This window comes from Nematolebias whitei, chromosome 16 (genome assembly GCF_014905685.2).
Source record: "Nematolebias whitei isolate Nwh7 chromosome 16, NemWhi1, whole genome shotgun sequence".
NCBI lineage: Eukaryota > Metazoa > Chordata > Actinopteri > Cyprinodontiformes > Rivulidae > Nematolebias > Nematolebias whitei.
This window is the reverse complement of record NC_056513.1, coordinates 17,450,559-17,455,721: the sequence shown is the minus strand read 5'-3', so window position 1 is coordinate 17,455,721 and position 5,163 is coordinate 17,450,559.

Sequence of the window (5,163 nt, the reverse complement as noted above, 5' to 3'; positions counted from 1 at the left end):
ACACACACACACACACACACACACACACACACACACACACACACACAAACACACACACACACACACACACACACACACACACACACACACACACACACACACACACACAAATACACACACACACACACACACACACACACACACACACACACACACACACACACACACACACACACACACACACACACATATAGTAAAAACCAGACTAAAAACTGCTGCAAAATAGAAGGCACCAAAGTGAGCGAGAAGTGATGCCAAAGAGTGAAAAGACAGAGACGGAAGATTAATTGATGTTAAAGATGCTCTCTCAGTCTCTGCCATGCCGACTGTACTCCCGGGGAGCGGCTTTTAGCCACTTGCAGCTCGCAGCTCCAGATAAAACACTAAACTATGCCCTTTGGGGGAATCTTAGTATGCACTGACTGCTTGTGAGAAAGAACATAGAAGAAAAGTAATGTTATCTGAGATTAACACAGAGTTCAGCCACATCCTCTCAGAGTTGGTGAGAGGGAGAAAATGTTCAATCCATCACAGCCATTCCTATTAAACCACATTAGAATAATTAATGAGCCTAACTCCCCCTCCGAAGTCTATAAACCTGTCCTGAACTCTTGTAATGATGACTGCGAGTTTTGAGTGTGCACGGTCATGTCTGTGCGAGTGTGCACGGTTGTGCAGATGTGCTCGTTTTTAATAATAATAATATAGTGCAGAAATAAAAGTCAGCATGCGACAGGCACACGGTTGAAAAAGATTTACCCTCACAGCCCCATTCGCTCATCTCCCCTAACAATCTTCTCTTACATTCTTTCCTTTCTCTCAACCACTTCATTGATTTATGTTGCAGAGAGTTGTAGGTGCTTATCTGTGTGCAGCCATGTCTATTACAATAAACACACTATTATCTGTCATATTATATATTTATGAAGCAGCAAAGAAACCCTTTTCTCAATCCATCCCCCCCATCCAGCAGTGTCTCAAGCTGCTTGTTAACCAGATGGAAGATGAACTGCGGTCCCTTTAGCACATCCTGGGTCGCCCTTAGATTCTCCTCCCAGTTGACTGAAGCTGCTTTGCCTGCAAAGGGGATGCTCTGGGGCAACTTAAATACAAGTCTGAATGGCATCAACTTGCTGCACTCAAAGCTGAGTGATAGTGAAGCCTTTGAGGCTACAGAAAAAAACTTTGCAGCTGCATGTACCCGTCAGTCATCTAGATCACCCACCAGAACATTAAAAATAGCTGAGAAAAGTGTTTCTTGTCATCATTACATCATCTCTGACAGTAAAGTCTTACTGTACTTACAGCAGATGTGTGATTCTTCCCAGTTGCACCAAAATGTGCTTGGACTCCAGATGCAGCTTATCTTAAGGTGCAGGGGTTGAGTAGGCTTAATACGTCTTGGAAATGTATTGAACACATTCAATACAATGTGTGCTTGTAAGGAGTGATGTTTATAAATGTCCTAGAATTTCTTGGTATATTTGCTTGCAAAGCAATAAAAGTGAAATGAAAATGTGTTTTTGCATCTTCACTGACCTCCCTGCAGAGTGTACTCAGTGACATGACGGCTGTAAACACCCAGACCGGCTCCCGTGTAGGCAGCCACCTGGATCTGGTACTGAGTCCAGATGATGAGGTCTTTCAGCAGACAGTAGTTAGTCTCTGGGCTGCTGATGTTCTTCTCCTGGTAGTCCCCTGGCAACCCTGCCAGACGGTACCTGCACACAAACACAGAGACTGTTATAAATGTGTTGTAACAAGCAAGAAAAGTAAATATGGAAATTGTTATGAGTCAAAATACTCAGAGGACATGCTGTGCAAACTGAATGTTTGCACTTTCTATAAAGCATATTTATTCCTGTAATATTTCAGGCTGATACAAACACAGATTATTTTATTTTCCATTAGTCCTCACAAAATATGACAACGACAATGCAAAACAGGCTTTTAGAATATTTAATGAATCAAGTTTAAAAAAATGGGACACTTTTTGGAAACATCTGGACAATTGGACACATATCACACACACATCATTACGAGTGTTCCTTATGAAGCTTTCTGACTCAACTCTAAATGTAACTAACTACATTTAAAAGCCGTGATAAAAACAACCATGGTCTGTCTATACAGTGAACTACAGGTCCTTCTCAAAAAATTAGCATATTGTGATAAAGGTCATTATTTTCCATAATGTAATGATAAAAACAAAACTTTCATATATTTCAGATTCATTGCACACCAACTGAAAAATTTCAGGTCTTTAATTGTTTTAAAACTGACGATTATGGCATACAGCTCATGAAAACCCAAAATGCCTGTCTCAAAAAATAAGCATATTTCATCCCCCCAATGAAAGACAAGTGTTTTTAATACAAAAAACGCCAACCTTCAAATAATCATGTTCAGTTATGCACTCAATACTTGGCCGGGAATCCTTTTGCATGAATGACTGCTTCAATGCGGCGTGGCATGGAGGCAATCAGCCTGTGGCACTGCTGAGGTGTTATGGAGGCCCAGGATGCTTCGATAGCGGCCTTAAGCTCATCCAGAGTGTTGGGTCTTGCGTCTCTCAACTTTCTCTTCACAATATCCCACAGGTTCTCTATGGGGTTCAGGTCAGGAGAGTTGGCAGGCCAATTGAGCACAGTAATACCATGGTCAGTAAACCATTTACCAGTGGTTTTGGCACTGAGCAGGTGCCAGGTCGTGCTGAAAAATTAAATCTTCATCTCCATAAAGCTTTTTAGCAGATGGAAGCATGAAGTGCTCCAAAATCTCCTGATAGCTAGCTGCATTGACCCTGCGCTTGATAAAACACAGTGGACCAACACCAGCAGCTGACATGACACCCCAGTGACTGTGGAAACTTGACACTGGACCTCAAGCAATGTGAATTCTGTGTCTCCTCTCTTCCTCCAGACTCTGGGACCTTGGTTTCCAAAGGAAATGCAAAATTTACTGTAATCAGAGAACATAACTTTGGACCACTCAGCAGCAGTCCCAGGCGAGATGCTTCTGACGCAGTCTCTTGTTCAAGAGTGGCTTGACCTGGGGAATGCGGCACCTGTAGCCCATTTCCTGCACACACCTGTGCATGGTGGCTCTGGATGTTTCTACTCCAGACTCAGTCCACTGCTTCTGCAGGTCCCCCAAGGTCTGGAATCGGCCCTTCTCCACAATCCTCCTCAGGGTCCGGTCACCTCTTCTCGTTGTGCAGCGTTTTCTTCCACACTTTTCTCTTCCCACAGACTTCCCACTGAGGTGCCTTGATACAGCACTCTGGGAACAGCCTATTGGTTCAGCAATTTCTTTCTGTGTCTTACCCTCTTGCTTGAGGGTGTCAATGATGGCCTTCTGGACAGCAGTCAGGTCGGCAGTCTTACCCATGATTGCAGTTTTGAGTAATAAACAAGGCTGGGAGTTTTTAAAAGCCTCAGGAATCTTTTGCAGGTGTTTAGAGTTACATCATTGATTCAGATGGTTAGGTTAATAGCTTGTTTAGAGAACCTTTTCATGATATGCTAATTTTTTGGGACAGGCATTTTGGGTTTTCATGAGCTGTATGCCATAATCATCAGTATTAAAACAATTAAAGACCTGAAATATTTCAGTTGTTGTGCAATGAATCTGAAATATATGAAAGTGTCATTTTTATCATTACATTATGGAAAATAATGATCTTTATCACAATATGATAATTTTTTTGAGAAGGACCTGTATGTGGATGAGTTATAGATATTTAAGAAACAGTTCAGATCATTTGAAGAGGGATTATGTGGAAAGGTTATGCACAAACTTGATCATAGCTGTCGTAGATTGCTTTTAAAATGACCTCATCATGCCCACCCACAATTAATTTATTCTAACCAGATAGAGGAGCTAACAGCTAGACTAAGCAGGTCCAAAAACAACATGGATCTCAACTTTATAAAAATAACTCTTATCGTGAAAACTTCATAATAGTTTTTGTAAATGCAACTTTTTAAACCCTCCCTTCTATAAGTTTAGCATTTTATAGTTATTTATAAAGAATTCCCTTGGTAATTAGCTAACACAAATAGTGACAGTATCAGCTAGCAATAGCACTTTTGGTTGTGGCCTGAGACACTTCCAGCAGGATTTTTATTACATTTCTGCTAAACTATCCATCCATCCACTATCTTTTACTTGTTTCTTCCATTTTGGGTCACAGGGGTCGCCGGTGCCCATGTCCAGCGATCACTGTGCGAGGGGCGGGGTACACCCTGGACAGGTCTCCAGTCCATCACAGGGCCACATAGAGACAAACAACCATTCACTTTCTCACTCACACCTATGTACAATTTAGAGTTACCAATCAGACTAACATGCATGTTTTTGGTCTGTGGGAGGAAACTGGAGTACTCGGAGAAAACCCACGCATGCACGAAGAAAACATGCAAACTCCACCCAGAAAGGACCCCGAACTGGGATTTGAACCAGGGACCTGCTCGCTGAGAGGCAGCAACACTACCAGTTGTGTCACTGTGCTGCCCTCTGCTAAACTAAACAACCATATAAAAAATAAATAAAAAAAAACACTATGACAACAGAAACCATCCACTTTGGACTTGGCTCCATTTGGACTAGTCATTATCTTGTCCATCCTGTGAGAATTTATTTATTTATTTATTTATTCTCCAGGCTGAGATCACACAAAGAGTTACTTACAACAGTTAAAAACTGTTCAGATTTAATAAATAAATAAATAAATATTAGAACTATTGCTTTAGGCAAGTTGCTTGTAAACACAAGAGGACTATGGACAGAGGACTATGGACAGAGGACGATGGACAGAGGACTATGGACAGAGGACTATGGACAGAGGACTATGTCATTAATACAAAACAGTTTCTGCACAAGAGCAGCACGGTGGCACAACTGGTAGAGCTGCTGCCTCTTAGCGAGAAGGTTACCCTGGTTCAAATCCTGGTCCGGGTGCCTTTCTGGGTGGAGTTTGCATGTTCACTCCGTGTAGGCGTGGGTTTTCTTCAGGTACTCCGGTTTCCTCCCACTGACCAAAAACATGCATGTTAGGCTGATTGGTAACTCTAAATTGTCCCTAGGTGTGAGTGAGAGAGTGAATGTTTGTCTCGTTTGTCTCTATGTGTCCCTGTGATGGACTGGAGACCATTCCAGGGT